Here is a 16,605-nt window from a genome sequence, read left to right on the forward strand (position 1 = left end):
ACATTGCAGTTAAAGTTGAAAACCAGTAATTTTCCAATCATAGCCTTCAATGCACGGGCTACACCTTCAACAATCCCGGAACTGCTGTTATTTCACTGAAATTACAGGCCTTCCTCGCAGGTTCTGTTTACCACTGTGACTCACCTATATTGACACGTGTTCTGGCACAGAATCTCCCCACTATAGGTCCAGTCATGCAACAGAAAGGACTAAGCTAGGCCTCTGATGGTTTAAACATGAACTCCCCTTTAGGATGCGCTGTGCATCATGCACGTCACGTTGCGCACGTCCGAGCGATCAAGGAAAACGTGTGAATAAGTTGCGAGCCTTTACCATGGTGGTAACCAATCTTTAGCACGCTCTCTTCTCTATATGCACAGTGCACACGAACGTTCAAAGTAAGCTGACAGAGTCAAATGTTACCCCCTGTTGTTACAGTAAGCCAGGAAAGAGCATTATCTTGTATGTCTTTTATGTCGCTTCACCGCAGATTCTTCATTACGCGAACTGAAATCAAATTAAACCATAGTCTATCGGTACAGTAGCTCTGTGTGAGCTGAAAGATCAATTGGTTCAAACAACTATGTAAAGACAGCTCAATGTGGAGCAGTTCTCACAAAGCGGCTGTACTCAGTATTATTAGGGGACTTGGTCCTTTTCTGCCTGCTCTACAGCACAATTACCCAGAGAAGCTCTGCTAAGTGACATGTGACCCAGCACTCATTAAAAGCCGTTGAGAGCGGGAGGAAATATGCAGAGGAGGAACAGATCTCACTTCAACCTCGCTTTGAGATTTTCAGATGCCACATTTATGAGAACGCAATCAGTGTCAGTCGTTGGTTTTGTGCCAGTGAAGCAAGACATCTAAGCGAAGTTATGATGACTGATTTTTTTTCAAGTGGTCTCTTCCTTCTTTTAGGAAACAAATGTCATGAACATGTCGAACTAAAGGGTAAACTAACTGGGATGTTTCCAAGCGCCTACTACATAGCCTACTGTAGACAGAAAAACATCACCAGGCACCAGTCTCAAAAAATCCCTGGTTTCTGTTTCTTTTATCATTAAACGCTTTCAAGTTGTCCATCTTTTTCTCTTACCAGAGAGCTGTCTGATAGCAGAATATATTCAGACCAAACACACATTGCACCTGTCCAGTCTCTTGTGCGACTCCTGATGTTATCACCCTATTAAAGGCGGTGGTTTACAAAGGTCTTTCACCAGACTTCTCCTGTGTCTTAGTGCTCTGCGCTTCTAAAGCTAAAGGCTTGCCAGTCAATATCAGAGCGTGTCGAGATTGAACCTTTTGACTAGGAGGAGATGTGGAGGGTACAGAAAAAAGGTTCGATTTGACAACAGAGGTGACAGTGAAAGGGGATAGAGGTAGAGAGGAACGAAATGGAACATCAGAGAGAAAAGAAACATGAAAAAGGAATATAGTAACTGAGAGGACACACAAATAAATGACAAGAAAGTGGATTCAGGTTTGGATGCAGATTTCAGGCAATGGCTTCTGGATAAGGGTCATGCAGTAGCCTAACGCTCGACAACGGCCTGCACAACACAATGTTAGAGTCGAATATTTGAAAGATGTTTGCTATGATCACAGTACTTTGTCATTAATACACTGCTAGGCACTGTAAAACGTGAATGTTTTAATGGATACAATTTCTCATATGTTCAGAGTAACAAACGGTATTATTCCGACCCCGACAAATGTTAGAACGGCAGTTTAATACAGCGGACATTAAGGTTATTGGTTCTTGTTGATTCTGCACTCACTTCCCCTTGATTTCCCATGTTGTGGCACTGTTACTGGAATATCTCTGTCACAATAACAATAAACATCACTGTTTCCTTCCTGTTTAAAATGCCAAGCCGGACCAGGTAGCTTTCGTTTGTTTATCTGCTTACGTGGAAATAGATTGTGTTATTAGAGGAGGGTCTGTTCCCGACTCGGCCATCTGCAACAACAGCTGGTGAGCCTCACAGTGGAAAAGCAGAAAGAAAAATGAAACTTAGCGTCGCTGGAGATAACGAGTCTTGAGTCTATTCGTTTCGCCATTTATATTAGTAAGGCAAAATCCGAGTTATTTGGTGAAATGCGTGTCCTGGTCATTAGTTGCCCGCAAAATTGAACAAACACGATTTATACCTAAACCAGACCAAGTTATTGAGTTTAAAGGCTGCTTAAAAGCTCCTGTCAGTCAATCACTAAGTCAGACTCCATCTGACAGTGTCTCTAGACATTCACTCAGAATGCTGCTGCTAAGTGTGACAGCCTTATCTGGGGGTGCCTGAACCCAGGCCACATGGGACAGCTACTGGCTCCGCACCAGAGACAGATAGAGGAGAAGCAGAAACTGCAGAACCTGAACAGGGCCGAGTATGGGAAGAATGTCATTTCTAGAATGAATGGACGAGCCCTCTGCCTTTTCAGGGGCACAGAGTTGTGTGTGAGAGAGCGAGGAAGTCTCGGCGGGGGAAAGGTGAGTGTTAGCGAAAAGAGGACATGTGATGGAGGAGCGGAGAGACGGATATATAAGAGTGAAAAGAAGGGAAAGGTTAAGATAAGGGTGTGAGAAAGAAATGAGTTGCGCAATGGTGCAGCCCTCACACGAAACTACAACCTCCAATCACTGGCAATGAAAGGGAATCCATTTTGATTGGATGGATGATATCGGATGCATGCGTATTTGGCTCTGCATGACAAATGACAGAATTTCCTTGCAATTCATCAGAATGAGAACTCACTGGATGGCAGTACACTGAAACTTCAAACTTTGAATAAACATAAATAAAACAAGACCTCCCCCACTTCAGAAGGGATGTCTCTCCATTTTTGATATTGACAGGTTTTTGGAGATGTAAAAAAATCTAACAGTATAAAGATGGGAACAACTGAATTGTGCTTAAAAGTGGGCTAGTCTAGAACTAGATCAGAACCATCTGCTATTAGTTACAGTACGACCAAACACGCACACACACAAGCATGAATGCACACACCACCATGATAAGCACATCACGCAGATATCAAAATACATGGAAGCCCCCCGCACACGCAAACACAGAATAAGATGGTGGTGGATGTTTGTGATGCTTAGTTTGGCAAAGACACACAACAGTATGTGTCTGTCACTTTGAATAATGGGACATCTTCATGTCTAAATGTTCAAAATCAACAGGCTCCAGGTCTGTGAGGAGATCAGTAAAAGCAATAGTGTTGAATTATTCGGATGATATTCAGCAGCTGGCGCTTTGTGGCCTGACAGCCCTCAATGATAAAGCCTGGAGAGGGATATGACCTACAGGGATGAATCTCCAGATAGAATGTGAGGGTGGTCTACCCACAATCCTCTACTGTAGGTGACCCAGACTATGGATGGTTCAGGAGAGAATTTATCTAGAAGAAATAGACTTTTAAGTTCATCTTTTGAACCCCTCTCTTTAATAGGGGACTTTGGACCGAGCCATATAGTATGCATTAAGTACTCAAATCCGCACACTTCAAAAAAATAAAGTGAATCAAAGGCTTTGTGCACTTCTGATGTACTGTAGCCATGTGGAAAATATTATTCCAATGACAGATGCAGTCTATGACTTTCTGTCTTGTGATAACCTGAGAAATCTAATATTCATAAAATCAGGTTCAAAGAGCTCTTTACATCTTACCAATGACACAGCTTCAAACATTTAATTTAAATATATACTACTATTACTCAAGAACTAATTGGAAACTGAAATAGCTTTTCTCGTTGTTTCAACTTGCATTGACTGACCTAATTAGTTTTATGATTACATTGTTGGAGAGAGATCACTGCCTAATTGTTGTGACTAATTCAAATGAATATTTCAAACCAATGTCTGCAATTACCATAATTTGCATATGTAATGTGTCTGTTTGATTACTTAATGACGTTTGTGCTCTCCACTAATGCAATCGTCAGGTGATTTCTTTTTTTTAAACTTTTTTTTATCTCTGCCTAAAAGATGCCAGGATGGAGATCCGTATTGTGTTTCACTTGCCTAGAAAAGACAGTTAGTTGTATGCAAACAGGCAAATAGTTCCTCTTGACGTGTCCTGTGTCCTGTTTAATCTACAGTACAGGAAGATTGGATTAGATCATCAATCCCAGAGTTAGAGCGGAGCAGGGGAAGCAGAAAACAGACAATGAAAATTACATTCTACTGAAGTATAGGATCCCTCTCTCTCTCTCGCTTGCTTGCTCTCTCTCTCTCTCTCTCTCTCTCTCTCTCTCTCTCTCTCTCTCTCTCTCTCTCTCTCTCTCTCTCTCTCTCTCTCTCTCTCTCTCTCTCTCTCTCTCTCTCTCTCTCTCTCTCTCTCTCTCTCTCTCTCTCTCTCTCACTGTCTCTCTCTATCACTCTCCCTCACTTTATCTCTCTCTCTCTCTCCATCTCTCTGTCAGATCCTCCCACTTATTTGAAAACACCTAATGCAGTTTTAGATTTCCAGGGAAATATCGGGGAGGCGGGGCAAAAACCAGTTGAGAGATAATCTGAACCACAGGAGAGTTTCAGTATCCAAGGAGACAGGAGATGACAGGGGATATTTCCACATTCCATCGACTCTCTGCAAGTTCCCATCATAGGCTAATATTAGCCTAGCCAATAACCATCTGTGATCGGTAAGGATCGTACCACACGTGATTTACAGTAACAGGAAGGAGACAGTTGTGAACGAGGCTTGTCGTGTTGCTGCAGGACAGGAAGCTTCATCAGTGAACTGGGATAGATATTCCAATAAGAGGTTTAGATAGCTGCAGGCCTCACAGAGCAATAAGACCCTCAATTTCCTCGAATAATGTCAAAACTGAGATGAAATCAATGAAGGGAATTAAATCGTACTGCATGTACAGTACCCCTGTCATTTGAGTAACTGATATTCACAGAAAAGAAGAAAAAAAATCTTAGGAAAAGATTGTATTTTTTGAAGGACAATGCTTCCAAAGAGCTTAAAGGAAATCCAATAATGTCCAGGGTACATGATGGCAAAAGTCAACTTTCGAAAGACAGATGTAGATTTTTCTTTCAGGGGAGTTGAGAGGCCACCTGTGGTCTGGATGAAATGAGATTAAATGTTTTCTAAACGTAATCTCACACGAGCCCGCACACACACTTACACACACATATAAATCCAGACCAACTGCAATGTGTCTATCTTCAACGCCAGAGCCTGTTTCCTTGGAAGTGAATGATGTACTGGTACTGTAATCATCCCCACATTGCTTCCTCACGTTTTAAATTACCCTAATCCACAGTGATTCACTTCTGGGTGTCCTTCCTGCACTGGTTCCCTGCCTCCCTTGCGTCTATCATGTCAGAGTCTAACAGAGCAACAAATAGGATCAAATAGGATCAACCCAATAGAGGAGAATCAACAGCAGTCTCAACTACATGCTTAGACTGTGTGTGAGGTGAAATATATTGTCACAATGCTAATAAACTTCCACTACTCTTGAATTACCTCTTGGGAGAGGGCTGAGAAAAGGTTTGGTTCCCGGACATGGTTTTGGCCAGAGGCGTATCATACACTCAGAAACACTCTCACTCTCTCCTTCTCTCTCTCTGTCTCTCTCTCTCTCTCTGAATGCTCCTGTGTTTTCCTGGCGTCAGACTCTGGAAATTGAGGTCATGATCCTCATGAGTGTGTGAGTCCAGATTCCTCAGAGCAGGTATATCTCACTCTGAAGGGCTTCTGTTTAGTCACAGTCCGGATCTGGTCTGAGGGAGTCAGGTGGCAGAGCGGTTAGGGAAGCGGGCTTATAATCAGAAGGTTGCCAGTTCGATTCCCGGCCGTGCCAGATGACGTTGTGTCCTTGGGCAAGGCACTTCACCCTACTTGCCTCGGGGGAATGTCCCTGTACTTACTGTAAGTCGCTCTGGATAAGAGCGTCTGCTAAATGACTAAATGTAAATGTAATGTAATGGTCTGAAAGGCTCCCAAGTGCGGACATTTTCTTGTGGAATATGTATTATTGTTTATTTATTTATTAATGCAGGGTGGGTCTCTACAATATATTTCTAAGGACAAATCCATCAGATGTACAGCATAGAGAATGAAAAACTGAAAGGGAAAAATGTGTGTGCGGATGTCATTAAACATTGGTTACCCTGTCCAGTGGCTTCTTGTTGAATCCTGTGATAGTTGTTGTCTAGCACTGTGTAGAGATGATGGGAACATCGCCAACATAGTAAGAGTGACAGAGTGTTCTGAAGTTGATGTTCTGTTTTGAAAATACAGACAGGGGTTACATTTCAATTGTGCGGTGCACAAGCTCCTGTGGTAAAACCAAAAGTGGTTTGTATACACTTGTCAAGCATAAAACGCTCGCCCACAAGTGGCGTTGCAATACCGCGCCATGGTAGAGAAGGGCTTCTCCACAATTCAGCTTATTATATATCTAGGAACCACACAGCTGCCTTTTTGGTAACCACCAGCACCATCAGATCTAAAACGGAGTTAGCGCAGGTGAGACCCAGCTGGACCCAACAGAAGCCATCAGAACAGCTGAGGGCAGCAGAACCAGCTTGGTCGAGGCCCAGATGGGGCTGGTCCTGTGTGGAGGGGTCTCGGAGGTAATCTGGGGAGGACATTATCTGCATCACTGCTTCTCTGCAGCATCTGGAGGGCTCTGCCACCTGCTCTGGAGGGCCACACACTACCTCTGTCTCCTTGGAGCTTGGTTTGTTTGCTTTTCTCGCCCAGACTCACTGCTAGACGTCGCACAGTCACTTAGTCATGTCACCTGTGCGCAGGAGGAACATGGATCATGTCCCTTTTTTTAATCTTCTCTTTTTCCATTGTGGCCGGTGTTCCATATCGAATCATGCCTTCTTTTGTTTTACTGCAGCTCTTTGAAAATTGCAAGATTGTCTCTGAGACTGTATTTCTGTATTTAGCATTTTGGTGCTAGCCTGTGATCACATATAACAAAGACTGATTTAGGCCAATGAACCTCAATGAGACAGAATACAATGTCAGCAGAACACACACTGTTCCCAGCATCTAAACCATATGTAAGGGACAAGGGAATAGTTGCTGTAACAACTCCAGCAGGAGTATGCACTCTGAGAACAACCTATGCTGTTAATGTGTGGTAATATACAGTCTGAAGAAGAGCTGAGTGTGGAGTGAGATGGGCTAGTTCAGAGGCATTACGGTGACATCCCTATTTCAGATGCTTGGAATCATGAGCAGTAAACCAATCTGTGTTGCCATCAGGAAAGATCGATTGTCAACCCTGAATGAGGTCAGGGAACTCACAAACAGCTCATTGTCAGTGTCCAGAATCTGGAGCATACACACACGTTTATCAAATGTGATCATGCTCTAAAACCGCAGATAAAATACTTGTTGTAACTTGGTTGTGATGATGATGAAACATTATCTTGAAACAGACTCTGAAAGGTGGAGTGAGTGTGTGTTTGGTCCAGCATGGGCGTCCGTTTACTCTGTGTGTGTCTGAAGAGTGTGTGTGTTTGTGTAAACAAGAGTGATCGAGCGTGAATTTGCATTTCTCTCAGCTAATGCTCCTTCCAACCATTTCATTCATGTATTACCATTCACAATATGAACGTACCATTGTAGAGACACCGACACACACAGAAGACTGTCTAGTATTACGCATGCCTGGGGGGAAATGTCTGACATTAATGAAGATTTTCTGCAGGCAAACAAATATAACACAAAGGTAAATACAATGGAAAAGCTTGTGCTCCCCAAGCGAGACAAATTCTTCTCTAAGATGACATTCAGACACATCTTGGAAGGGACGCTGTTGAAATGGGCTGTGAAATCGATTCCATGAAGTGAATGATGATCTTATCATATCTTGGCAAAACAAGAAAAGCAGCTACCAGATATATTAACAACAGGAAAACAATGTGAATCCAAAGGTACTTATACCAAAACATGATCTGATTACTGGGACATGTCACTATCACATACCATTCTACAAGTGTGGGCCATTAGAGCTAATTAGTTATAAATGGGAGCAACTAATATACTTTAATTACTGTATTGTTGTTTTTGGTTAGGAATAGAGGTATTGATACTGTTTGTGTTGGTGCAACAGTCAATGCTCATATCACATCACAGAAACAACACATTTCTCCAATTGATAAGGTCTGTGTGAGGAGATAGTGCTGAGACCAAATTACAGCACAGTATCTTCTAAGCTGGCTGGGCCTCCAAATCCTCAGACAAAGTATTAACTGACACCGGTCACATTGCCTTGACAACGATACCACAAAGAATGATGTTGTTTGGAAGCGCTGACTTCATATCATTTTTCTCTTTCTGCAAAACTGAATCTTAGAGCGTCTCTTGAGTGGATATAGTGACACGGTATTGTGAGAAAGATTGAGGGGATGCATTTAGCGCATTTCTTAATTAGCCAACCCCAGACGGAACGCAAAACGAGTCACATTGCATTCTTTCCTTTTTTCTGTTCTCATTTCTCACTCCAACTCTCTTGGTTTCACCTGTACCTACCAAGTCTTCCTGTATTACCCAAGTATACGTCATACATTTTTTACTGCTGTACCTACAGGCCCGGGGCCGGCAGGCTTGGACAGAGAGGGAGAGAGAGAGAGAGAGAGAGAGAGAGAGAGAGAGAGAGAGAGAGAGAGAGAGAGAGAGAGAGAGAGAGAGAGAGAGAGAGAGAGGGAGAGGGAGAGGGAGAGGGAGAGGGAGAGGGAGAGAGACAGAGAGGTTGTGTCCTCCAAGACCCAGAGAGATGAGGGTCAGGGGTGGTCAGCTGAGACTAAGAGGAAGACCACTTACACAGAGTAGCTGGAACCTAGATGTAAAATCATTGGGTGATTATTGAGTCACTCCCCCTAACAACTATGCTGGTGAGAAATGACACACAGATGCTGTGGCTGGGTATTGATCGCAGTGGTCTACAGTAAAAGACAAATTAACAGTAGTTTTATTCCGCGTCCATAATGGTTCTCACAGTCAGTGGGAAACAAAGTGAAATGAGGGGAGCTTGGAAGTTATTGTCTTCTGAACGTATAAGAGAAACAGATTGCCCTTCAGAGGAGTCTATTTGAATCAACCACTGCAACATTTCGAATTCTTACAACTAATGACATTTCATTATGAAGGAAATCTCGTTTTTCATTAACAAATCTGCTCACCCAATTTTTGCCCAATGTGTCATCAAAGCAATGCATTATAGTTGAAATGGTTCCATGTAATTGACTGTGGAGCGTCCTTCATACTGGCCCTATTCTTCACATCCAGGTTTAATTGTCCAGAATATGATTACTTAGTGAGAGATCTCCTCACTTATCAAATTAACAGCTCAGAAAAGGGTGACTGTGAGGTACTTAGGGCTTATTAGAGTGGAATGGGTTGAGTCAAAGATAATCTGTTTATCTTTTTAAAATGGAGAACGTGCTGGAGAATGGAACGGTGTGGTTCATCTTTCTACTCCTTAACCCTGCGCTATGAGATAGGAGTGTTCTGTTGGAATAGAATGTAAAGAATGCATCACCATCATGTTGTGTGGTTCTCAAATAGAGACATGAATTGCATTTCACACACTCTGCATGTAAGCACATTCATTCACTCATTCATAAGGGAAGAAGATAGGCCACCAGAACACAGGAAGCATCATATTTCTCAGTAGATCTGGTATGAGGCTGGCCAGATAACGTGGAGGCTGCCACCAAGGCCGATACAACACCCAGCGGAAGATGTCAAGAGGCCTTATCTACGTGACAGAAACACCTATCAGCAAATGCAGACCAGCAACATACAAAATGTGTTCCTGGGTGAAGGCATACCAGTGCCAATGTAACTATTTGTTAGGATTACTGTGGTATAACTGTAGGCTACTGCTGGTCAGATTTCATCCCAAAAACATTACCTTAATGTATTTTGGACAAAACAGTCGTGTACCTCAGGGTTGAATGACATAACTGGGATTCACATACCACTCACAACTTCATAAATCCCTAACAAACTCATCCGAAAATGCTTTAAACTTTCAAACCTCACTGCATGAGTACGTCTAAAGACAGCAAAAGACCCAGTTGTGGACAATATAATAATATTTACTTACCCCAATAAAGGTTACCACGACCGCATCTACTTAAAGACACGTGTTAAACGTAGATATTTGATCTGACTACGCTGCATATTGTTTGTCCTGAAACATTATTATCATCATCCCACCCACCACAAACAGATAGCAACCTTCAGTATGACTATTTGAAGAAACATTAGCCTACTGCTGCATCCTGTATGGGGTAGTGTTGTCTGTAGCTTGGCTCTCCGTATCTTACCTGCGTTTGATATGCTAACCGATACACATAACTGGGATCAACGTTGTTGTGTGGACCGTAGCTACTTACATTCTTTCATCTGCAGTGTGAATCTTCGAGTGAGGACTTTCCGATCGATGATTATAACGGACTCAGCGGCAAGCACAAGATCAACCAAACTAAGATGTTGAACTTCTCTTTTGCAATATTGTCAATGTAGTTGAGCATTAGGCAAAGCTGTCACACAACCTTAAAGCAAGATATTACCGAAACACTTCGAGATGGTCTACTCTTAATACACAAATAGGCCAACCTCGCGAAATAATACGTCAGCCACAGGTGCATATTTCTGTAACACCTTATTTTTTATTGCATAGACAGGGGCACTAAAGACATCAACTAGTCCACTCTTTTTATACCTGCAAAGGGAGAATGTCTGTTCATCCTCGTTGAAACAGAAAACAAAAACGAATTGATCTCGCCAAGAATCAAAACACTCCTCGTCCACCTATTTCCATCTATTTAAAAAATGACACCTCCAAAAATACTTGACACTGATATCTGCAAAAGTATAATCAATCGAAAAAAAACAAAAGAAACGCAAAAACAAACAAACCTGTGTTCAGTTAGCTACAAGAAAAGTTTCACGTTAAAACGTCATCAGGTTTAAAAAGGACTTCTTTAAAGAAAAGAGGAACAAAATAAAAGCAAAGGGTCGAGTCGGCGCCAATCACCGAGACATCAAAATCACAAAACTTGAATAAACAACACTGCAAAATTCAAACCAAAGCATAGCAACAGCAAAAGTTGACAGAAATAAAAAATAAAAATGTTTGAAAACCACCAGTAAACGTTTGAAAAATATCAGACTGACAAACCGCTTGGTCTCAAAACCAGTACAAGACTGCAAGCACGTATGGGCTCCCAGCCCGACGCACCCGCTACCCATCTCCGTACCCTTGATACAGAATCACTGCATGCTAAAAACTTGAAGCCTGGATGGAAAAACGCTCAAAACCACCACTTCAATTCTCATTTTAAACACCAGCAAAAGGAGGAAAAATAAAAAGAGTAATTAAAAAGACAAAAATGCTTACAAAAAGCCATTGGAAATGTACTCACCGCGCGGGAGTAAAATGTTGCAATAAAAATCAGATATGGCACAAAATACAGTATGGCGGTGCAAGCCGAAATGATGTGCTTTTCTCTAGATCTCAGCCTCCAGTGCTGTCATGTGACTCTGATTCAGCCCGACTTCCAGCAATGAGGGACTAGTGTGGAACAGCTGATGCCGAATGCTCTCCTAACGGTTTTGCCGCTCTCCAAAAGTAAAAGAGGTAGTCCTTATCATTCTACAGTTATGACTGAAATGGTTGTGTGTTTTTCTTCTTGATTTTCCCCCTTTTAAAGATGCAGCGCTCATTCGATGTCAGCGCCTACGTAACATCAGGGCTGTTCTGAGCGTTTACTGCTTGCTTTACAGCATATAGCTTATTTTAACATTACACCATCTCAAGTCTATACAATTAACAGTAGTGAAGACGTGTATTTGACGCCCCCAAACAGAGTCTGTAGCTCAGAAATCCGCATTTAGGAAGGTTATGGAAATTACCGCTGAAATAGCGGGACGCAGTTTAAGCTGCTGGAGAAGCTGTCCATGGTGCTGAAATACTGCACGGCGTACAGCGGTGCTGTCCATCGTCTGATCTCAAGAATGTTTTGAGATTCACAGTAGTTTGTCCTGACTCCTGAATTGAAAATGTTATCCCATATCTTTTTTTTTTACATTGTCTTGTAGATAGAGTAGCTTAGTGCCAATGTTCATCAGCTCTGTCAAGTACAGCAGCAACCCACTGCTTGTATGACATGTTTGAGCCTACATTGATTAGATACAAGCCTATTGCACTTCCCATGTACAATTCCAACACAGCATAATGTAATGTCCTGTTTTGGGAACAACTGTCACCATTCATTCATCACAACAAGTTGGCACTCCGTTTTCACCTGAAGCAATGTCTGACTTAATTTTGTTTTCATGTCACATCAAGCCCACATGAAGGCTACAGTGTCAGAACAATATAAAGAGTCTCTAGATATTTATTATATAGCCAAGAAACAAACAGATGGGATGCTCGTGGGGGTAGCTTATGACAGCCTTGCTAAAGCCTTGATGTCTACCTGGTTGTGGCTGTCCATCAACCAGTGTATTTACCTACTTACGTTGCGGAGCAATTACAATCCATCTAATAGGAACAAACCAATGGACTAAATGGACAGATACAAGCCTGTGCTGTTAGGGCTGCACACAGTGTTTCTGTTAGGGCTGGACACAGTGTTTCTGTTAGGGCTGCACACAGTTTTTCTGTTAGGGCTGGACACAGTGTTTCTGTTAGGGCTTCAAACAGTGTTTCTGTTAGGGCTGGACACAGTGTTTCTGTTAGGGCTTCAAACAGTGTTTCTGTTAGGGCTGGACACAGTGTTTCTGTTAGGGCTGCACACAGTGTTTCTGTTAGGGCTGGACACAGTGTTTCTGTTAGGGCTTCAAACAGTGTTTCTGTTAGGGCTGGACACAGTGTTTCTGTTAGGGCTTCAAACGGTGTTTCTGTTAGGGCTGGACACAGTATTTCTGTTAGGGCTGCAAACAGTTTTTCTGTTAGGGCTGGACACAGGGTGTGTCCATGCCTAAAGGTTCTAACAACTCATATGACAGTATCTAGGCAGTAGATATGAGCATGAGGACTGAATCAGTCCTTTAAAAGATGCTATATCCAAACGTACAACACTACTGAACGCTCTACATTTGCTGGACCAAAATTATTCACCATAGAATTCATTATTCATCATTGAAGTTCCAAATAGTTAAACAATATTGCGATCAATACTACTGACATTCCAGACCATGATAGATAGATAAATAGAGAGTGAGAGAAAGAGTGAGAGAAAGAGTGAGAGAAAGAGTGAATTAGATGCATTAATATTTTATTCATTCCCTAAGGATCGAGGCACTTTCCCTTCTATTTGACATATTACGGTATTTCTGCTGAAATTCAAATTCAAGCCTTGGGACTTTCATAGCCCACTATCATGGCCCTCCACATAATCGTGTTCATTTAATGGGTGTCTGAAAGTGTGGAAAGTTAGTTTCATTAGTTACAACTGACAGGGCTAGAGTGATTTTCCATCATCTTTGACTTGATTTACGCACCCATCATCGTAAACCTAAAGTATGGTGTCATATTCACAATGTCGGCCAGTGTTTTTTCTCGCAAACCTACTGCTGTCATGTCAGACTTCTGGATGACAACAATGCCTTTAAGGGTGAAGGAATTACATTTATGAAAATCATAAGAAGGAATATTCAGCATCGCTATTTTGAAACAATGATGATGCGAGCTACATTCATCAGTCATAGCTAGCCAATCACATAAACACACACACACTTACACACACACGTCCATGCGCTCAAATGCATACACATGCATATATTATTGGTATTCAAAGGAATTATCTCTGTCTTCCCACTGAAGATCAAACAAACAACATAAAGAAGAAATCATACAAAAACGTTATCTTACGAATTAAAGTACAGTAACTACGGACAAGCTTGATGCAGTAAATGCCATGAATATACAATCCATATCGGCCCTGGCCATAGACTTACAACCAAGAGATTCCAGGGCAGGCCTGACAGCATGAGAGAGTGTGGCTCTCTCACCACTCAGAATAGACATCCTTAGAAACAGTCATATTAATCAATAACCGTGTGCATCATTTATCAACTGACTCTGTGCTAATCTTTTATGTACCCAGTAGCTCTGTATAACAGGTGTTTGTTTTGTTTGTGTTGTTTTGGTTCAGTGTGGTTCTCTTCTTTTTCAACTAGGCAGAATAAAATGCTGAAAAAAACAACATCTACACTGGTACATTCAAAATGTTAAACCAATGGGATAATTTCATATCTGCAGAACTGACATAATTATGGAGTGTTGTTATTGTTATTATTTCATTACTTGGGATTCTGTGAAGTATTTAGCCACAAATGGAAAAACAGATAATTTCATAATTAGAGAAACATCTTCAACCACAATGTAAACGTTATCTGTATGGCCATTCAAGTCATTTCCACATGGAGTGAATACGTTCCATACTCACCTATACTGTACTCAATGTATATACATTTTCAATAGGCCACAATTCAGTCAGATGACACCCCATAACCTCCATCTCTTGTAACCTGAAGTTAACGTTCACGTTGTATGGAAAACATCAGTTTAACACATCTGTTAATTGAGCATTGAGGCTGACCACATATTGCAATATTGGGCAGACGAAGACCATGGCATGGGACCCAATGAGACCATTGTTCAAGGTTTGATTGTTTTCTGGCATTTTAGGCTTTATTGTGGAAAATGAGTTTAAACTGCTCTGATTTAGCCATGAAACGCTAATTCCCTACACCGCCCAAGCCCAGGCTGAGGAGAGCCAAGAGAGTCTAAGCTCCCACTGCACCAATTAATACACAATGTCGAGTAAATACATTTCAGCTATCGTCACAATGAGGGATTTGTATTCCAGCAGTAACATTATGGAGTGCACAAATAAGCATTTGCTGGCAAAGGATATTTCCATCCTGTCAAAAATAAATGTTGAACGCACAGACGAAACAATGAAAGGGTTTGTGGAGTAATATGGAAAATGGCTTTCACAAAGCCTTTCTCGAGAATTCGAAAGTATAATGCTAATGGCACGTGTCGGATGATTCCACAGTACAATGAATATTACTAGCATCTCTTTTCACGTGCCTTTGTCTTTCGTCCAATGATGACATAAGGTGTCAAGGAACACTGAGTCAAGCAAATTGAAAAAAACATATATATTCAGTATGCATACCAATATTTGTGTACGTACAAGTCAAACAGACATGTTATAGACAGGAAGAACCACAACTGAAGATCCACAACCATTGGACTACAGAAGGCCTCACAATTGTGTCTTTAAAATTGAGTGAAAAAGAAGCATGAGCATGACATATCCTATGCAGGTCTTTTATATGACAGCAAAGTGTTCCTTCAAGAGCTATTACAAGACATGACTTGTCCCATGCAAATGTGATCATTTGGCTGTGTCATTATCATTCCATTTCTATTAACCTGCGCACACTGCACCCCCTTGGCATCCTCACTCACACCCATTAGTTTTAAAAACATGGTTTGAGTAAATAATCCCAGGCTTGCCAACAGCTGCACTCTCGCCAGTCACAGGCTTGGCTGACCTTCTGCCGATCCACACAGGAGCCTGGCAGGGAGGCTAAGACAGGCAGACTGGCGTGTGTATGTGCATGGCTGGGGTCCAAATCATGATACCAGGATGTGGATCTTTTGGAACAAATTCTTGATTTTGAGTCTATTTTACTCTACTTCTCAAATCACTTCTTGGACACCCATTCAGGGAGAGAATCAACAACCTGCAGTGCTGACTGTGGTTGGGGTAGGGATAGATTATGGTTGGATCAGATTTGATTTGTTTAGGCTATGCTAGGCTAGGCTTGGGTTAGGATTAGGGTTAGGTAAAATTCGTTTTGGTTTGGCATTTGGTGTGCTGTTGAGATCAGAGCTACAGTTAGTCATACTAAAAGCACTGCCACCATAAAAAGAAACACATTGCATCCCACCCGACATATTTTACATTTTGTCATTTTAGCAGACACTCTTATCCAGAGCGACTTACAGTAAGTACAGGGACATTCCCCCGAGGCAAGTAGGGTGAAGTGCCTTGCCCAAGGACACAACGTCATTTTTCACTGCCAGGGAATCAAACCAGCAACCTTCTGATTACTAGCCCGATTCCCTAACCACTCAGCCACCTGACTCCCTCCCGGATTTTACTTTACCACTTACCTCCTTGAAGTGCATGTATTATTTCATGGCTTGGTAGAATGGTTGAATTAAGAGTGCACCGCCTGTGTTTTGAAAGAAAAAACAAAAACCTAGACCTTCTGACTGTAACAGAATGTGCAAGTAGTTAAAGATGGTGCATAACTCACCTCGAGTCTCTACACTCTAAAGGATTATCACTTGAAGAGGTTTACAGTATTTTTTTGACACAGGGGCAAGGCTTATGATTTGTGATTGAAGCTTAGGTTTGTTATCTGTGCAGAGTTGATTTGGGCATCTCTGTATAGGAATACAGATTCAGACATGCTCAGGACAGGACATGCAATAATGACACTTGACATTAAGTGGTAATACAGTGATCTGATATCTGTTTTAATTGAGCATGAAAACATCCTTGAGTGAAAATACCTGCATGAGT

At 41.8% G+C, this 16,605-nt stretch overlaps 1 protein-coding gene across 5 annotated transcripts in view; it reads right to left on the minus strand.

Moving 5' to 3' along the window:
- Positions 1-11,658, minus strand: part of LOC134035072 (RNA-binding Raly-like protein) — a 52,206-nt gene extending 40,548 nt beyond the window's left edge. The window contains exon 1 of one of the 5 annotated variants that reach the window (XM_062479878.1): positions 10,713-11,658. The gene's annotated coding sequence lies outside the window, so the exon portion shown is untranslated. The remainder of the gene's footprint in view (positions 1-10,712) is intronic. The other 4 variants (XM_062479879.1, XM_062479876.1, XM_062479874.1 and 1 more) reach the window with 4 other exon arrangements.
- Between the last annotated feature and the right edge of the window lie 4,947 nt (positions 11,659-16,605).

Source organism: Osmerus eperlanus, chromosome 15 (assembly GCF_963692335.1).
Source record: "Osmerus eperlanus chromosome 15, fOsmEpe2.1, whole genome shotgun sequence".
Classification (NCBI taxonomy): domain Eukaryota; kingdom Metazoa; phylum Chordata; class Actinopteri; order Osmeriformes; family Osmeridae; genus Osmerus; species Osmerus eperlanus.